General features: G+C 48.4%; 1 protein-coding gene across 1 annotated transcript in view; it reads left to right on the top strand.

Moving 5' to 3' along the window:
• KCNJ6 (potassium inwardly rectifying channel subfamily J member 6) overlaps window positions 1-19,387 on the top strand; it is a 260,276-nt gene that overhangs the window by 10,455 nt on the left and 230,434 nt on the right. The window lies entirely within an intron of this gene.

The raw sequence follows: 19,387 nt of genomic DNA, 5'->3' as shown, positions 1-19,387 counted from the left end.
AGCCCTGAGCGTTCTCAGAGCAGTAAAGGAGCAGAGAAAAATGGCCCAGCTTTAGTGCCATCAGTGGTGCTGAGAGCCATGATCACTCGTGAGCCGAGATAGTAGGCTGGCCATGGATTCCGTCCAAAGAAAGCTCTAACCCTGCACTCCCTGAGCAAGAGGGATCACACGTGGCCGCTAGCCAGGTGCAGAGTTGAGGTCGTTCCAGTGAATAAATAACGCTGGCGGGAGGAAGGCTAGGTGAGCCGCTACAGCAGCAGCGGCAGCAACTTAGAGCTGTGGCTTGTCTGTTACCTTCACGTGCAAGCAGTTGGCTGGCAGAGTTTAAGAGCATGTCCTTGGGGATTTGTCCTCCCTGGGGCACCGTGGGGAACAAGTGTGACCAGGGTTATGCATGGGACATGTGTTAATCCTGAAAATGAGGGGACCATTTCATTTTGTGAACCAAAGCTGAGAATAGACAAGACTCCTTTCTTATGTGCAAAAACAGTGTTGCTTGGTATTCATCTCATAGTCACTCACGGTCACACACGTCAAACTACAAACATTTTCTCTGCCCAGGAAGTAACACTCGCTTATGCCTTTGTCAAAGTCACTGGGACTTTAGTCTTGCTCTGAACCAGCATGAATGGAGGCCCCACGGAAACAGGGATCTATGCTGAAAATGTAGAATGGGCTTTAAGTGGGGCCCACCTTAGTCTGCGAATAACCTTGATGTTAAGTGAGGGTTGATTTAGAACTTCAAAGTAAGTGAAGACAATTTTTACAAGACCCTAAAATGATAAAAAAAAAAATAATAATAATGAGCTAAAATATCTTGCTGTTAATGAGCTGTATTTTTAAAGGAAATAGCTTATTTTGCCTGCACTAGTAAGATAACAGTCTCGATTCTTTATGCATGTTGTGTGCCTAAGTGGAATTTATTTTAAATCAGCAATGCTGAATCTTTTGTAAGTCTCAGCTATCACGGCGAGTATAAAGAGGTTATGCTAGTTACTGGGTTGATAATGGCTATAATGTGGGGTTCCAGGATCAGAAAACATATTTCACCTGAAAATCCTTGGTTATAAATACTCACACAAACAATGCCAAAGTCATTCACAATCATCCACACACAAAATGTGTAAAACCTGGGCCTTAGAGCAACTGATAAAAAAAGATGACATTGTGGTTATAGAGACACACGAAAGTAGTGCGGGGTAGGAGAATTTAAGGAAAACTCACCAGCCATGTTCAAATAAACTCCCAATATTTTCATTGAGTCAGTAAGGTTTTCTTAAAATAAGCAATTGTTAAACTGTACTAGATCTTTTCTGGTTACCCTTAACCAATCTGAAGTAAATTGTCCTTTTATTACAAAAGAAGTATCAGGAGCTATCAGCACCTAGGACAGACCCTGGGCATCCTCATGTGACTGCTGGAATACACAAGTGTTTTTCTAGTCCATTCCTTTCTTCACGAGGGAATCTGTACTCAAGTTACTTCTTCCCTTTTTAACTTTCCAGACCAGCTGCTGGTATTGCTAAAATAAGGCAAGACTTGATACGTGGATAAACAGAGTGACAAGCCCTGTGTGCCCTTCCTGGCTTCTTCCTGGGTTGGTTCAGATGTTGGTGACCTGGTTGAATCGTTTGTGCTTCATATTCCAACCACCCTGTCCCCTTACAGCACCCCAAGATTTCATAAAATAATCAAGCACCTGAGCAAAGACGAGAGATTTCATTGAGTTGGCCAAGAAAAGGAAAAAGTTGCATAGGGCTTCGAAGCCCTTAGCATGTGAGAAGGAATCGCACGGTGGGAGAGAGGGACGAACAGCAGTTTCTAATAAGTACACAGAGAAAACAGGGGTAAGATATAGGCAGAAGGGACTTGCTCAAATCAGAGGTTCTGACACCCTGGAATTGTTTTAAAAGGAAGGAAAGGTCATTTATTTGCTGTCATCTCAGAAAAAGCAAAAGGATAGACTAGGTGGCTTCTTGAGTTAGATGTGCAGGTCATTGAATCTGAGATGTCAAAGTATATTTGAAAATGCCACCAAGATGCAGTCATATTCTCATGTTTGTGGTTCCTCCCTCTCCTGCTGGGCATTGTCCCTGGGGGCCCTCCTGCAGCCAGCTCATGAGCTGATGCTCGCAGGCATGTTTTTCCTCTCCGCCAGGTGCCAACTTTGCCGACAAAGGCCAGATGCACATTATTGCATCCTCCATGTGGCTCTTCCAAGAGTTTTGTGGGAGAGCCATTCACTATGTGGTGTTTGGATAATATTTCCATAATGCTTAAAGTGTTGTGAGAACTATTGGAAACTATTAAAAATACTTTCCTTTGGAAAATGAGTACAGACTATATTATTTCATGTAGTCAAGTTGTAGCCAGTTCTTTAAGTTCAGTGAGGACCCACCATACAAGAAATTAAACACCTAAATACTGTATATATAGTCCAGAGGGGAGACGGGAAAGAGCCTTTTTCTTCTCTTAGGAACTTGTACTAGTGAAAACATTTATTCTGAATGTTACTCTAATGCAATATTTGAATGATGGGGAAAAAGGAATAAATTTGTGTTTCAGATAGGACAAGATGGGTGGGTCACATTCACTTCTCTAAGCCATATAAAAATTGGAGCACAGTCCAGGCCACTGGTTTCTGGCATTTCTGTATTGGTATTGTCTTTCCAAGTTGCTTTATAGATCTGCAAAACCTAAGCTCTCATGCTGTTAGCCATAACCACATTTCCTTTCAAGAAGCCTTAGAGATCGGAGTTGACTTTGAGTCATGCAATTCTGTAGAATGTGCTTTGACAGACACTGAGCTCTATTAGACAAGTATTTCACTTCTGTCTAGATCAGGCTTTCTAGCTACAAAATAAGGATAATGCAGGGGAAAAAACACCCAATAAATTAGTAAGCTGTTTTTCTTGCCCCTTTCTTCTAAGAGGGTATTGAAAACTATAATAAGTAATTTAATGATTTTATATATTTTTAAGGCCAAGCATATATGTTACTTCAGAAAGCAGATATTCTACTTACAGCTACACTTGAAGGACTTTGAAAGAGAAATAAGTAAGTTTAAGGATAGAATAGGCACCCACACCATCAAAGACTGAACCAGGTCCAGCCGGGCACACTCACCAACATGGAGAAGTGAGCTCGTGTTTTAGAAAGATTTTTAACCACTGAATTGGAAATCCTAGGTTGAAATTCTGTTTAATCCTGGTTTGAGAAAATAATCCACATCATTCAATTCAGAACACCCCAATCCTAAGCAGTCTCAATCATCAAAGTCTTATAGTAAACTCAAAGTCGACACTCTTATGATTATAAATGAGTTTCAAAATGTTTTCTGGGAAAAGGGTAGACACTTTATAAAAGCTCTTGTTACATTTCACCAAATTGCCTTTCAAAAACATGGTACCTGTTTACATTTTATTGCTTCCCAATGAAGGAGCGATCTCTAATCCATTGATCCGTTGGCCACGTGAGCAAAGTGATTGGATGTGAGGGCATTCAAAGAAGCTCAACTAGGTCTTCCTCAGATGCCAAAACCTGTGCCCACTCGAGCCACTCAGCCACACGGACTGGGCCAGTTACCAAGGAGGAATTAATATCAGACTTTGGGTGAAAACGTTCCCATGGTGGAACTCATATGATACAAGTTTTCAGGAATGGTGTCCCTGTCATTAAGCCACGTGGTTCTCACAAGAGCCCAGTAAGGGAGGACACACACCGTTATCCCATTTGTCAATGGTGAACTGAAAGCCAAATTCACAGGGGTGGGTTGTATGAGGTAACCAGAATCTGTAAGCAGGGTCAGAGACTCTGGCCTTGAGTTCTGCACGTCTAGCCTCGAACTCTTCCCACCTCTGGTCTTTAAGCAGTTTCCCAGACTTGATCAAGATCCACTGTTCCATTAATATTCTCTGGCTGCAAGTGTGCGAGATGTGTTCTTTTGAGGAGATTTTAAGAAACCACAGTTTGCAGTAGCATATTAGCTTCTTGAAATACTGTTACAATTTTTAGACTTGAGAGCAGAGGGAGAGAGGAGTTTGGAAAGAGAGAGAGAGAGAGAGGGAGAGAGAGAGAGTGTGTGCAAAAAGGGAACAGTCCAGCTAAGGGCAGTTTCCTTAACAATAGCTTTTCCAGTCTAACTTGGCTGCATTTCAGGGCAAAAACTGTTTTTTTCCTTCTGGGTTCACAAACTATTATTGGTTTCACATGTGCAAGAATATCATTAAAGCGAGGTCATGATTGCTACTGAGACTATAAACAAAAGATAAAAATCTTACCCCACCCGCCGGCCCCCACCCCTCCCCAGGAGAAACAGCACAGTCTCTCCGCAGACAGAGACATCGCTCCCTTTCCTACCTGATCTTCCCTTAAAACTTCAGAAAGTTATGCTTGTTAGAGGGTTGAAGGCTTTTACTTCTTAACAGAAGAGGGGAAATGTCTGCATTTTTTATTAGGTGAGGTTTTTACCTTTCTTATCTTAAAACATTGAAACATATTTTCTTGTCACAATGGGATATTTAAAAATTTGTCTGCATTCTATATAAACTTCAGCCAAAAACAACTGCAAGTTATGCACAAACTAAGAGAAAAGGAAATCTCTTTCCCTGGCTATGCTTTCATTTTTAAAAAGTGCGATTTCACAAGTATCATAACAAGTCGGTTCTTGCAATGCCTCTGGTATCTGCTGCTTTGGCGTCACCCCACTTTGCAGAGGGAAATACCTTGTGTCCCCCCGGATGCAGAAAGTCTGTGGATCCTGCTCTGCTGCTCCGTCCTCCCTCTGGGCTCTTCCTAGAGCAGTCACAGAACAGTAGCACATTATCGGCATTCTTTAAATTTAAAAGAAATGAAGTCCAATGGGAACAACTCTGGAAAGGCCCTCTGCTGTGGCCTGCCTGGAACAGAATTTTCCATGACCAGTAAAGACCCCAGAGCCCATTTGGTGACCCCTCAAATGAAAGACAACAGAGGCCACAGGTGCCAGGCTGGCGTTAACAGAAGATGCTCAGACACACAAGGCTCTGGGACAACCTTGCCGCCCCAGAGATACTGATTTGACAAATCTCTTGTGCCCTCACCCTGCTCTCCCTTGTCCCCCGCAACATGGGTACCTGTTCAGAGTCCCCAAGGCGATTTCAAAGGGCAACCAGGATCAAGCACCCACAATAGCAATCGCACAGAGCCCAGCGTTCAGGGTTCCCTTTAGTAACAGCTGTGGGATAGGAACCTTCCGTGTACCCGCTCACGAGCTCCAACTCACAAGGGCTTTCCCATTTGTGATGTCACTTGCTCTTTCCTCCTGCAGCACATAGGGGCTGGGTCCCACTGGGTCCTAAGTGCTGTGGCAACTTTGGGGAAACAGATGCAAAGGACCTTTCGCACTGGCAGGTGGCGCAGAACACGATAGCTGTGGTGATGAGACTGTCCCTGTGACAGGCACGTGTGACTGTCAGGTCTGTACAGGACTCTGGCTGAGCCAAGGCTGCAAAGGCAGATACTTCCTGATGGGCGTGGGCCATCCGAGGTGGCCGTGGGGACAGAGGCTTGCGGGGACAAAGGAGCAGAGGGCAGTGTGACAATGGACAGCCAGCCCAGGGAGAGAGGGTGAGAAGGGGTCTCTCTCAGGGGATGGGCACAGGCCACAAGGGACAGGCACACCAGGATCAGAACCTTGGATACCCTCCCAGAGGCAACAGGGGCCAAAGCAAGATTTTAGACAAGGCAGTGGAACCGACAGCTCTGCTTCTAGAAGGAATGTGGTGTGGTGGGTTGTTCCTGCCACCATGGGCAGCACAGACCTGAGGCTGCCCCTCCATCAGAGTCACTGTCCTCACACGTTCGCCCTCTCCCCTGGTCTGCCCCCCTGCTGGACCACGCCTTGGCTGGGGACAGGGGTCCATACCCCAACCCGGGGTCTGCAGGGTGACAGTAGAGGGGGCTTTTCCTTAGAGCTGCCTTCAAAAGATTTTGGAAGCCAAAGCAGCCTTGTAAAGTAGAGAGAATCCAGTTCTACCCAAACACTGTCACTCCCAGCATTGGGATATTGTTTAAGGCCCTTAGCATGAGCAGCCACAGCGTTTGTCCCTGAAGGCTGAGCTCCAGCGGCCTCACACACCCGCTGCCCTTCCGAGTCTGGGTGGGAGCCGCGGTCCCTGGCCCTCCCTGGGGCAGTGCCACAGCTCCAGAGGCCCCCAGCGCCCGGCGGCAGGCACTCACCTCTCCCTTCCCTCCTGAGCCTCAACGGGCTTTTCCAAGGCAAACCGTGAGCTCCAGGCACTGTGTCAGCTCGCCTCGTTTTGGGGAGTGATGTGTCTGTCAGCGTGGGGTCCCCGTGGCCTCTGGGGCCCAGATTTATTCTCTCCGAAGGCCATCAGCTTGTCTGCTCCCCTGACAGACACTGGCTCCTGCCAGAGGGACCCTGAGCGTCCCTACAAGGCTTCCATGAGTTCATTCACCCCCGAGCCCACATGCCTCCCTCAGGTCTCTGGGAATCAGGGGTGAGGACTCTGCCCTCCTCTCCCAACCTGTCTCCAGGCTCACCTGGAGACCCAAGACAGGTGGCCTCTGCACAAGAAAGTGCGTGTCCCACACCCAGGACATGCCAGGCACCACCTAGCACAGGCACAACCGACCCCCACTGCCAGGGGTGAGAAGCAGCCGGCCCACACCAGCCTTACCGTCCCAGGTGGGAACAGGTATGTGTGACATGCTCGGACATTGCAAAGGGCTTCCAAAATATCAGCAATCGCCATCGGCCAACAGGCGTTTATCAGACTTTTGTGAGACAATGTCCGATTTTAGGGGTGGGGTTTCATGTTGGGAATACCTGAGAAACTGCAAGATGGTACAATAAGGCTTCGCCTCGAATTTCCAACTTTTCGGAATAAGGAACGGAACCGGAGCACCACTGTCGGGCGGAGTCTGCTTCGGCAGATCTGGGCTGGGGCCTGGGATCCTGCGTTTCTAACAAGGCCCCTGGCCGACCTGCCGGTGCGAGGTTGTAACTTCCACATATTTGCTGAGTGACTCATGTTCCTTTGTATGAGTTCAGACAGACACCAAAGAAGGATGAATGAGCTTCCAGAACACGGCTCGCTAGACCGTCCCCTGATATGTTTGTTTTGTGGAATGGTTGGGCAAGAATTATAAGTCTTCCTGAAGTTAAAAACTGATGGAGAGTGACAGGGTTTTCATTACACCATAATTTAACAGATCATGTTAGGATTCCAGAGGGCAGGGTGTTGAACAGAATCAGCAAAAGGAAAGAGAAGGGAAGAGCCCAGAATTGAGCACGGCTTGTTTGTATCTATTTTTGACACTGCTCTGGGTTATGTCTATAGCATCTCTCTGCCAAAGTGGATCATGGCAGCTTGGAAGAGGTTATTTATTGAAGTATTGTAGAAGTAAATTCTACCTTTTACAATCTTTTTAAAATAAACATCTTCAAATGGAAGGACCAAGGAAATTTCAGCTGCTGCCCTAGGAATATAATCAAGAACCCAAGGTAGTACTTGTTTGACAGAAATGTCAAAAAGCATCAATTTTGAATAAGGAAGGGCAGTCAGCAGAGCAGAAGAACAGAAAGACACCCCCCGCTCCGCTGTGGGTAAAAGACGGCACATGTCGCCACTTATACAAGAAGTGCTGGGGTCGACTGCTGTTGCAAATAGGTGCTGGCCAAAGAAATCAATATTTCCCTGCAAAAAAGGGGGCAAATTTAAAGGAACATCCAGGAATGTAATGAAAAACTGTGAAAGGAACCAGATGAGTGGCAAAGAAAGCTTAAATTCTTAAAATGGCTCACTCTCCTGAATAGTGATTTCTTCCTAAAAAAAAAAAAATCCTCAATAAAAATGGTGTTGCCTCATTGCCAGGATCAACAATGGGAAAACTGGGGGTGGCCTTAGCCATCCTAAGCCCTACGTCCATCCTGCACCCCTTTTCTCAACTGTCTCCCCACCTTTGTCCAGCCTTCTATCTCTACCATGGCCTCCACCCAGGTCTCTTGCTTATACTAAAGTGTAAATGACCTAGCAAAGACCTGAATGAGCAGCCCAAATGTACTCCAAATTTCCCAACCCATTTAAAGCTACCAGATTTTTTTTTTACAGCTACATTTTCAAAACTGATACAGAAGAAATATGGCCAAATACTGATATCCATTAAACCTGTAGTCAGAGGGAATTCTGTGTGCTTTCCTGACTTTTTGAAATATTTTATATTAACAATAGCTATTGAAACATGAAGTAGGTGACTGTATTTTCAACAAGGACCACATCAATGCTGCTTCTACAGAGGAGGTGGCACCTTCATCTCTTCTGCCTGTCACCCATGCCGTATTGGGACGCTCTTTTTGACATTCAGTGATTCAACACCCTGCCTGCACGTGAGCACCTTCTGACGAGCTTTGAAAACATATCCAGGTGTGCTCCTCACCCTAAACTGATCAAATCAGGATTACCCTGGGAGCAGCTCTGCATTGTAGGTTTCAAAGGCTCCCCACATGGTTTTACTGGGCAGCCGGAGTTGAGAACCACTGGTTTAGAGAATAATCACAAAGATGCTGTGAAAAGGTACCTGCAAATTCTTGAGCGTTAAAGCTACCAACGTGCAAACTGTTATCTTTTTCTTATTGCCAAGAACCATTTGAGAGTCTTGTGATGTGTGCTCCCACCCTCATCCCACACCTACAACCCTCAACCCCTCTCCAGCCCACCACACCTCTGCCTCTAGCGCCCTCACCCCCACCTCAGGGACAGCAGTGGCAATGAGACGCACGGCAGAGGCATTCAATGATCAACTTGTGTATCTGGATATCCAAACCTCGAGTGTTTCTATGAAGGGGTCCTGGAGAGGGCTTGGTAGCTGGGAGTTGAAACAGTTGTGACCTGGACCCCCAAGGGTATTTCTGGGTTTAACTGGCTCTCAGAAACCCTGGAAATGTCCCTTCTTACCCAAACAGCCTACAAGTAATCAATCAACAAATCCCCGTTTACACAAATTAACATGTGCATTAAAGTTGTTTCTATTTTGTAACCTTGAGGGACACATTTCTATGCAGTGCTTAGTAATCCTTGGTTTTCCAGCTAGTAAGAACTATTCATAGGTGTGAGGCCAAATTTTGATCTATATGTAAAAGTTATTTCTGCTACAACTAAAACAACATACTGTACAGGGCAGGGGGAGAGTGTTTTTCTGTGTGTGTCTATGTATGTATCTGTGTCTGTGTGTCCGTGTGTGCATGTATGTATATGTGTAAGTTCTCCCAACTTGCTTTTGCAAAACTTGTTCCCCTGTTAATCCACCCACATGGCTGCTGAGAGGTCCACCCATGAAACCATTCTAGGAAAACACAAAGGAGGAAAACCTTCTCCTGCAGACCTCTCATTTCCTCTGCCAGTCACCTTTCTGGGCTAACTGAGCATTATTTACTTAGATTCAGGAGAGCAGGGGATAGCCTCAGGATTCCTTGTGTTTAACTTGAGGAAGAAATTTCTAGAATTTATTAACAGACTTTCAATATACAGTATTTTACAGGAAACATTTTAATGACATTGTCCCCACGTGTCCTCTTGCTATATTTGATTTTGTAAAGCTTTTTGGAAAAGAGCTCAGTAGGTTCCAGCTTCACGGGGTGCTTGTTTTGTTCGAGGGCTTGCCTGCTTGCCTGCAGGGGAGGGAGGCACCGTTACAGTGTATTCTTCTGAGCTGCACCGCTGTGGCTTGCTTCCCGTGCGTGGGGTACCTGCAGGGGTGAACCTTCCGACACACGGGGCTGCCATGTTTTATTCCTTTGTACATGATTTACACTTGCTTGGCTCTTTTCAACTCCCAGAAATCAGAATTCTCAGAATGTGTTTCACACATAGAAGGTTTGAGTCAAACCATGAGTGGGTTTTCTGTACAGACTCGCACGTCTTGCCAAGTGAGTCAAAGACGGGTCGGGCTTCTCACAGATATGTCTTCTAGGACAACAGGAGAGCTCTGAAAGCAGAAGTTTTATATGTCACAGGTTAAAATAGATCTCAAGCTCGTTGCCTTAGACACGTGAATTGATTGTAAAGCACTTTTGAGAAATATGTGTGTTTTGCAAGATGATTTATCTAAATTAAAAAACAAACAAAACAATGAATTCCTGCAAGCTAGCTCACCGTTCTGAGTTATGTTCAAGTCCTAACCCTGGTGCCTGTGAACGTGGCCTTATTGAAAATAGGGCTTTTGCAGATGCCATCAAGTTAAGATGAGGTCATTAAGGTGGGCGCTAATCCAATATGATTGGTGTCCTTTTAAGAAAATAGAAGACGATGTGATGCCAGGAGGGACAAACACCATGTGAAGACGGTGGCAGAGATTGGAGTGATGCATCTGTAAACACATCGAGAAATGTCAAGGGTTGCCAGAAACATCAGAAGCTCATGCAAAGGCGTGGAACAGATACTCCCCTGGAGCCTTCAGAGGGAGTGTGGCCCTGTGGACACCAGGCTGTGGGGCCTGTGGCCTTCCTCCCAGGGTCAGCAGGCCCTGAGCAGAACTGCAGGCCACACCCATTCGTTTCCCAGCCCTGCCCTCCCCCACTGCCCGGTGCCGTCTCTGAAAGCCCACGCCAAGGAACCCAGCATGCGTGTTCTAGTGAGCTGCTGGCTCATCACACGTGGAGCCTTGTTCCTCACCACGAAATGGAAGGCTCTTCTGCCTTCTGCTGAAATAATTTGTAAGGAATTGCAGGTATGAACACAAAACTTACAGCATCCAGAGGTAGAACTCCATTTCCCTAGACCTGAACTTCATGTAGCTCACAAGCCCCCGTTTCAAGGAAGGTGTAGAACAACTTGCCAATTTAAGGTACCTCGGTCACTACGGTTTGCATCTGACTCTGAGGTCATCTCTGGTTTGAGGTCTCAACTTCTACGAACTCCCTGGAGGTGTAAGGTGATGGCCCGGCCAGTAGTGACATCCTCAGGACCTGCTCCATCTGCTGCCCGGGCCACAGCGCGGCCTGGGCCCTCGTCTGAACTGCACATCTCTGCTGGTGCACACCCGCCTGTCGCTCCCACTTCCCATTCTGGGAGTTGGGCTCTCGCAGTTTATAAACAGGTTCCTTGGGCTACATATAAGCAAACGAGGTGCAGCTCTCTCTGCATGGTGACACCCAAACTTGCTTGTGGGTTTGCATCTCCTGCCCCACCAGGGTTCCAGCTTCAAGGAGGCGGCTGGACCCTCCTTCTTTCTTTCTACTCACCCCACCGAGTTCTCCCCACCCTCCTCCCATCCGCATGGGAGGGTCTTATCTCGTACTGGTGAGAAAACTGCTGTTACAACATCATATCTTCTTTCCAAATCTGGGATTTATAAGCTTTATGCTCTGAGCCCCGCAGGCTTTGTCCATGGTATCCAAAGCTAAACTTTGAAGAACTTAAAAAAAATCTCTCTGGCTCTTGGACTCCAAAGCCCTGGCTTCTAAGACTGTTTCAGACGTCAAAGCCAGGAATGTCGCTATTCATTCCTGCAGGATTCTTTTTCTCCTGGGCCAACTAGCTTCAGCCCGTGGCTTGGATGGCAGAGACTCACGGGGAAAGAATGACTGAGAAGGCTGTGGAAGTGTCAGGAGAAGGAGAGAGGAAGGAGTTGGGGAGGAGTCAAAAAGGTTTACCGGCACCCAAAACTGCACCCTATAGTAGTGAGGCTGCCTGTGCCTCCCACAGTGTCTGCTCCCCATCAACCCACCTGAGCCTGGAAAAGCCAACCCTGGCCTTCATCAGCCTGTCACAGAGATCACTGGGAACTGTCTGTGTCACAGTAGTGAGGGACCCCACACCGTCTCATCCCACCTTTGCTGCGCTGGCCCCACATATCCAGCTGCGGCAGCAGCCAGGTGAACCGCTGGTCTGGCCGGCCCGGCAGACAGCCCCAGCCCCACGCAGCCTCACAGGGCCCACTGCCCGGGCAGCTGCTGTTCATGGCCAAACAGGTGAAACATTCTAACCTTCCTCTGATCTTGTCTTCCCTCGCCTTCACCCAGCTCACCTGACTTTCCTTCCGCATCCTGCAGGAAGGAAAAAGGAAGCTGTATCCAAATCATCAAGGCATGAAGTGAAGCACTCGAAGTGAAGCTTGTTCTAACCTCAGGGCCTTTGCACTGACAGTTCCCTCTGCCCAGATCACTTGTTTCCCAAGAAATCTGCAAGGGTTTGCTCCTTCACCCTCGTCCTGTTTCTTCTCAAATGTCGTCTCAGCAGAGAGTGATCCCAGACAGACCACCGTAAAATAGCCACCACAAACCACTCTTTACCTCCTTGCCCTTCTTTAATTTATAGCATTTCCTGGAGTTTGTGTACAGCTATGATACACAGCGGTTATTTCTGGCCTTCATCTCCCGCCAAAGTGTAAGTTCCATGGGAGTAAGGACTTTGTCTTCTTCATTGCTGAATTCCAGTACCTGAAACTGTAATGGCATATCATGGGCACTTAGTAAAGATTTGTTGAATGAAGGAGTGACAACAATCCCAGGAATTTACACCCCAGCTTGGATGGGGCCTGGTTTTGCCACAAGTCAGCCTATGGCTCATAACTGGGCTGGGGATGGAGGAGGGTGAGTGAGTGCAGAGCCCTGTGCCGACGCTGGGCTAGGGCGTGGTTATAAAACGGAATAGCTACTGTGGTCCCACAAGATTGGCATGAGTTATTTCACTTTGGGAACCTCCCCCTGCAGGTGACTGCACCAGGGTCTCGGCAGGGGGACAGGGTGCAGGGAAACTCCTTGGTGGTGTGGAGACCAAGGCTGAGCTCCTCAGCCAGGCTCGGGAACCTCAGGGCACTGTGAGGGTTTAGGGCAGGAGCAGAAGGAAGGGCTTTGCGGGGCAGAGTGAGGGTGGAGGGCCCACGTCTGCCAACCTGAACAGAGGGAGAGTGGAATTTAGAAAAGAAAAAAACCTCAAAGTTGGAGCAGGCAGAGAAAAAGTGAGTGAACTTTAACTAATTAAATCCACATTCCCCAAGGGCTTTCTGTGTGTTGGCACAATGCTCGGTGCTGGGGAAAAGAGACCTGAAAGTCACAATTCCAGCCCTCAAAAAGTGTAACCCAGAGGGTCTAGGAATGGCCCTGAAACCAGAGCATGAGTGAGGGTTTGGCGGAAGCTGAAGAGTTGCAAAGTGAAAGCGGAGAAGCGGCAGACAGCTCTTCATTTGCCAAGAGAGGTTCTCAAGTAGGCACGTTCAGAGACTTAATCATGGGTTAGATTTAAAAGTAGCCTATATGCGCGATGCCTTATGAAAAGTGCCTTTTGCTAACTCTATTTTTAGAGAATGTTAATTATGTTACCTTTTGACTTGAAATTGGGACAGGTTAGCTCTAATTACATGAGATTCTTTAAGGAGCTTGGAAAGACCCGGCATGATCCACCCCAAACCCGAATTATTGCTGACTCTCTCTTTTCACTTTCAAGGAAAAGCTAGTGGTCAGCAGCAGAGCAGGGGCACTAGAGACGGTGCCCAGGGGTCTGGCTGTCCCCAGGTGGGACTGGGGAACCAAGAGTGTCTTGGCAAGAGGGTGAGAAGCTGCATACTCTAGTCCAACATTAAAAAACGGCCCAAGTCTCTGGCACAGAGTTAGGTTAACTTGAAGCTCTGATACCAAAAGATAAAGCGTTGGGTTTTTTCATATGAGCTTTTATTTCCCCAAATTTTTGGAAGGCTGGAATTTTAGCAGCATGTTGTAAAAACAGTCTTTAGAATTGACCTAGGGTCCTCTTTCTTTCCAGCCCACTCTGCTCTGGGAGAATGTCTGCTTGATCCATAACAAACATTTCATGTCATTTTATCCACCAGCAGATAACAGCCTCACCAGGACTTCTTAGTGCACTCATGAGCCTGGTGATGGCCACGTGTTAATAAATCTTAAAGGAAAATAACCTTGAGAAAGGCTAGTGTGGGGGGCAGAAAGCACGCATTAATCATCTATCGCTGCATAACAAATGACTGCAGACATAGTGGCTTACAGCACCACCCAGGTATTACCGCACAGCTTCTGTAGGGCAGAGTGCAGGCTTGGCTGGGTTTTCACAAGGCTGAAATCGAGGTGTCAGCAGAGCTGCATTCTGTGCTGGGTCCTCTTGCAAGCTCATGTGGTTTTTGGCAGAATTCAATTCCTTGAGGCTGTAGGACTGAAGTGCCCGTTCTCCTGGCTGTCGGCCAGAAACTGGGCTCCCCTCCTGAGGCTGTCCCAGTTCCTTGCCACTTGGCCCATTCCATGTGCCCTCACACCCTTTAAATCCCTCTCGTGCTTCAAATCTCTCTGGCAAGGAAGACCCTCGTCTCGTTTAAGAGCTCGCCTGATTAGGTCTGGCCCACCCAGGGACATCTTCCCCTTTTAAAGTCAACTGATTTGGAATCTTAATTATATCTGCAAAATCTCTTCACACAAGCCTCTAGTTTGGCATTCGATTGGATAGCTGGGAGAAAGTGGCAGGGGTCTTGGGGGGGCCACCTTAGAATTTTGGTTAGCACAAGACACAAGCACCTGTGTCCATGTCTTCTAGGCTTCAGGGGGACAGAAACCCAAGGTTCCAGCTGTTCTGGAACCTTCCCTCTGCTCCCTACCATAGCACACCCCTAGCTCCAACCATGAGCCCTGTTGTTTTGAAGGGCCTTTTCCAGGAAATAGTTCTCAGTTCAGAATTAATTCTAATCTGTCCCTTTGCCGAGCTCTCAGGGTGCAGCCAAGCCAGAGATGGGATGGGCAGAATGGGTTAGGATAGGCTGGCTGGATCTTAGCATATGGAACGGGAAGCGTGGCAGGAAACATGAGAGCCATGGATGCTGAGATGAAGAAGAAGAAGGTTCCTCTGGCAGAAAGCCGCAGCAGAGGGTTGAGAAGCAGCAGTACGGGGCATCCTTTATGAGTGACCCCATTGTTAGGATCTGGCTCCAGAAGTGAGGCTCACCTCCATTTAGCAAATGCAGGGACCCGCAGGCAGACTGGATCGGTTTCAGCAGTGGTTCCCACAGGCCGTGGCTCTCAGCCCAGTGCTGGGGGTCCACTCCTGACTCCCTGACCCAGGTCCCTGTGGACGAGACCAAGTGTCTTTATTTATGAAGAGGGGTACCTTGGGGTCAGGTAGAGTGTGGAACTCTGAGTTTTAGTGAAATTTGGGTTTTACTTTTGGGCTTTGGGCAATCATGCAAGTTTTCTGGGCAGAGGGAACTTGGGATAGCAGAAGGCAAAGTGGAACCCGAGGAAGGTTCATTGGGCAACCGTGTAAACAATGGATTAGAGATTTTAAGAAAAGGCTAAAGACAAGGGCAGAAAGCTGATGCTCTCTGGAGGACACCAGGCCATTATGGAAACAGAAAGGAAGCAGGAAGTGGGCGACACAGAGAGGAGCCAGGGGAGGAGCGAGGGAGACGGAGAGCCAGGCTCACTGCAGCAGGCCGTCAGCCCACCCGGCAGTGAACTTGAGAGCAACAGCTCGAACACCTGCGCCTCCCCCAAAGCCGCAGAAGGCACTGCCGTCCTGCACTCCTAGGTGCCTTTGTAAGTGAGATGGATGTGAGGAGTGGAAATACATCCGTAGAGCCCTAATGACACACCTGGTTTATCTGGCCCCAGCACCAGAGCTGACAGCATATGCTTAACCCGGACACGCCAGAGAATCAGGAATCCTGGCAAGTCGTTCCCCGAGGAGAAAGGTCTCTGCACCTAGCAAGGCTGCAAGGTGACTCCATGGCTTTAGACCTTGTAAACAGATGCCAACCTTCTGAAAAAATCTTCCTACCACAGACATCCCGTGATGAAGAACAGGTGAAGTGCGGAGCATTTGCCACGCTGTGATGCGGCCTGACTCCAAGCATGCAGCCAGCTCCCTTTCGCTCGTCACTGAGCGACCAGCCTGGAGAGCCAACAGGGGTGCACTTGGCCTGCAAAGTGGGAGGGGATGGAAGCAGTGGATTACCTACAGAGGACTCCAGATGCTTCCCCGTCAAACAGCACTAAGGGTAAATTTGATGGTTTCAAATATGAACGAGATCTGAATACAATCGTCCAAGTTTTAGAGGAGTGGTGCGACTTGGCCGAGGCTGCACAGCTAGCAAGTGGAAGAAGGAGGATTGGGTGGTGTCTGTCTGGTTCTGAAGCCCAGGACTTTGGGAGCAGATGAACTTCGAATTCCTCTAGGAACACAGGCAAAGACAGTGCCAGCCTCCTGGCCCCTGCATCAGAGCCACGTCCCACGACGCCTGATACTGACTACTTAGTCAAACTCCCCAGAAGGGTGACACATCCACATTGGTGGCGACTCATTCACTCAGCCAGGGGACCGGTCCTGCGGAGTGAACAGGAGCCATCAGCAGAGGTCTGCAGGCTAGACCAGGGCCTCACCTGTTTACATAAGGCCTGAGCTAAGAATGACTTCTATATTTTTAAAAGGTTGGGAGGAAAAAAAGAATATTCCAGAGACTACATGTGCTTTGCAAAGAGTCAAATACTTCATAGCTAGCCCTTTACAGGAAAAGCTTGCTGGCCCATGAATTCTGGGGCAAGCCTGCATTTTCCAAGAATTGCCAAGGGCCAACGAAGGTGAAGAGACTCCTAGGTTACCCAGGTACATGCAGAAAGGTTAGGAACTAGATTTCAGCTCTCGTATTTCTGCTATCTAGAGTGAAGGCCTGCACTGGCCTAAAAGCCGGTGAATGCACACACACATGTGGATCCTCATAGGCACGCAAACACACAGAGGCACACACTTGTGCACACACGACACACTCAAGCACACACAGGCCCTCTGGTTATGGAATGAAGGTACCGCCCTTTCCTGGTGGCCTGTGAAACGTGCATGCTGAAAGGCAGTTTTCAAACTCTAAAGCACCCTTCAAGAGCTGTTTTTGTTGTGGTCAAACTCAGTGAATTTAGTCCCAGCAGAGTGTTGGTCGTGGTGTACACACTGGAAGTGCTGGTCGTGCCCACCCACCACAGCTGGCGTTGCCCGCGCTTACACGGCTGGCCTCGTGCTGTTTTCTGCAAGCCTTGGGCAGCTTGGCCACAGTGAAAAGGCGCAGGGTTGCACCTGTCTACACCAGTCCGTCAACCAGTAACTGCAGGAGAGAAGGTTGGGGACATGCGTTTGCAGGGAGAGGCCTGAGGAAGGACTGGTATTCGCTGAGTGTAAGTGGCGTGGAAAGGAGCTTTGGAGAGCGCAGCACATCCATGCCCAACCACTCGCTGGTTTCCAGACACCACGTCCCCGCGTGTTGCAGCTCTCACCACCCTCTGTGGATACGGTTTATTAAACTGAACTTCCACAGAACAGCCCCGTTTCCCCAGCACGTCTGTTACCAGGAAACCCCGGAGTGCTGTGTGGATCCTGAGCACGAGTATTGACTGTGGACTCAGCACGCTCATCTGTCCGCTAAAGGCTACCACCTCCTTCTGCCCACACTGCTTTGGGAGCAGGACAGAGAAACCATTCTGGGCACACAGTAGAGAAGAACAAAGGAAGAAAATGCTTATGGCATGAACCCAGATAACATTTTAGAGGTTGAGGGTCTGGGAGCTTCTAACTGAATTCTTACCTATATAGGAATTCCACCTGCGACAAACACAGGGGGAAACCTCCAGCCTCTGCTTGGATGCTTCCAAAGACAGGGCGCTTGCTACCTCACAAAGAAGCCCTACTATTCTTAAGCAGCTTTAGCTGTAAGACCCCCAAACCACCTCTCTCACACTTCGTCCTGTTGGTCCCAGTCCTTCCCTATCCACTTTTTACCTGAAGGCAGCTTTCGGGATTCAGCTGTCTTCCTGTTTGCAGACTGCCAGGGACTGAATGCTTATGTCCCCTCAAAGTTCACATGCTAAAGCTCTATGCCCCAGTGTGGTGCAATCTGGAGACGGGACCTCTGGGGGATAATTAAGGTTAGATGAGGTCACATGGGTGAGGCCTATCACAGGGATGGGACAGGTAGGTGGCCTTATAAGAAGAGAAGAGAGAGCACCCTCTCTCTCTCTCTCTCTCTCTCTCTCTGTCCACGTGTGCAGAGTGGAAAGGCCAGGTGAAGACATAGCAAGAAGCTGGCCATCTGCAACCCGGGCAGAGAGCCCTTGCCAGGAACCAAACCCAGTCAGCACGTGACCTTAGGCTTTCCAGCCTCCGCAACGGTGAGGCATAAATCCCATTGTTGGAGCCACCGGGTCAGTGGTATTTTGTTACAACAGCTCAAGCTGACTAAGGCATAGACTAAATATATTTCCTTTCTACAGCCTTTCTCCACACCAGAGTCCCAAACCTGTCCACTCTTGCAGCCTTCCTTTATGCATTCCACCCTGGCAGTGACACACCTATTTCTCCACCCAGAAATGACGCCGGCTTCAGTAGACTCCTTGTTCCCAACTCCACCCTTCCCACCGGGCAACAGCTCCTACAGGCAGAGATTGTGTCTCACACACGGTGTATGGCAAGTGCTAGCCTCAGCTCCTGGCACAGAGAAGGGCCTCCATGAATATTTGATGAACCTATAAAAGCAAAAGCGTGGAGGGCGGACGGCCTGCCTCCCCCCAGACTCCACATCTGCATCGCTCAGGCTCTCATGGACAGTCCCAGCTTGAATTGTCCACCCTCCTTCCTCCTCTGTGCCACTCCAGCTCCTCTGCCAGAATTCAATTTTCAGATCCTCCCACCCCTCCCAAGCCGTTTCTAGCCATGGGCTCGTAGCCAGGTATTCCCTGAATTCTTTTGGAGCTTGCCTTCTGAAAACCTAGCGCAGGGTTCTCATCTGTTTTCCTGGGAGAATGAGATCCATGAAGTGTTAACGCGTTTTCCACCAAAAAGACTCTGACGTCACACCAGCTTCCTATGAGGAGAGGCCCCAGTAACAACACTTACTTTCTTGATCCCAAAATTTCCTGAATGTATTTGACTGCAGAGCTCCTTTGTTGTGGGCCACGTATTAACCTTTGAAGGATGGTGTCCCCTGACCTGGGAAGCCGTCTGACTCACCCTCACTTGACTGTGCACATCCTTCTTCCTCTTTTGCTGTTGGGGATCACCACTGGACAAGACCCCAATTCCTGAGATTTCCATCCCGGCCATTTTACCAGCCAGGTCTTCTTGGTTGGGGGAAGTTAAAGTCAAGGAAGGAATTCCACACCTCCCCGCTTCCCTCGAGTGGAAAGAAGATAATGACTTTGGCTCACAGCCCTGGGGTGGTCCAAGCTTTTTCTGCACGTGGCACTCTGGGTGTCCCCCACACCAGAACTAACTTCCAGTGTCTCTCTCCAGAGGTGAGAAGTGGTACACAAGGAGCCTGACAAGAGCTGTGTGACTCCTTTTTCCTGGACAATGCCTACATTTTGTCTGTTTGAAATAAGCAATGAGGTGTGCATTTCAGGACCCAGAGA

Source organism: Lemur catta, chromosome 1 (assembly GCF_020740605.2).
Source record: "Lemur catta isolate mLemCat1 chromosome 1, mLemCat1.pri, whole genome shotgun sequence".
In the NCBI taxonomy this organism is placed as follows: Eukaryota; Metazoa; Chordata; class Mammalia; order Primates; family Lemuridae; genus Lemur; species Lemur catta.
This window is presented reverse-complemented; position numbering and strand designations above follow the sequence as displayed.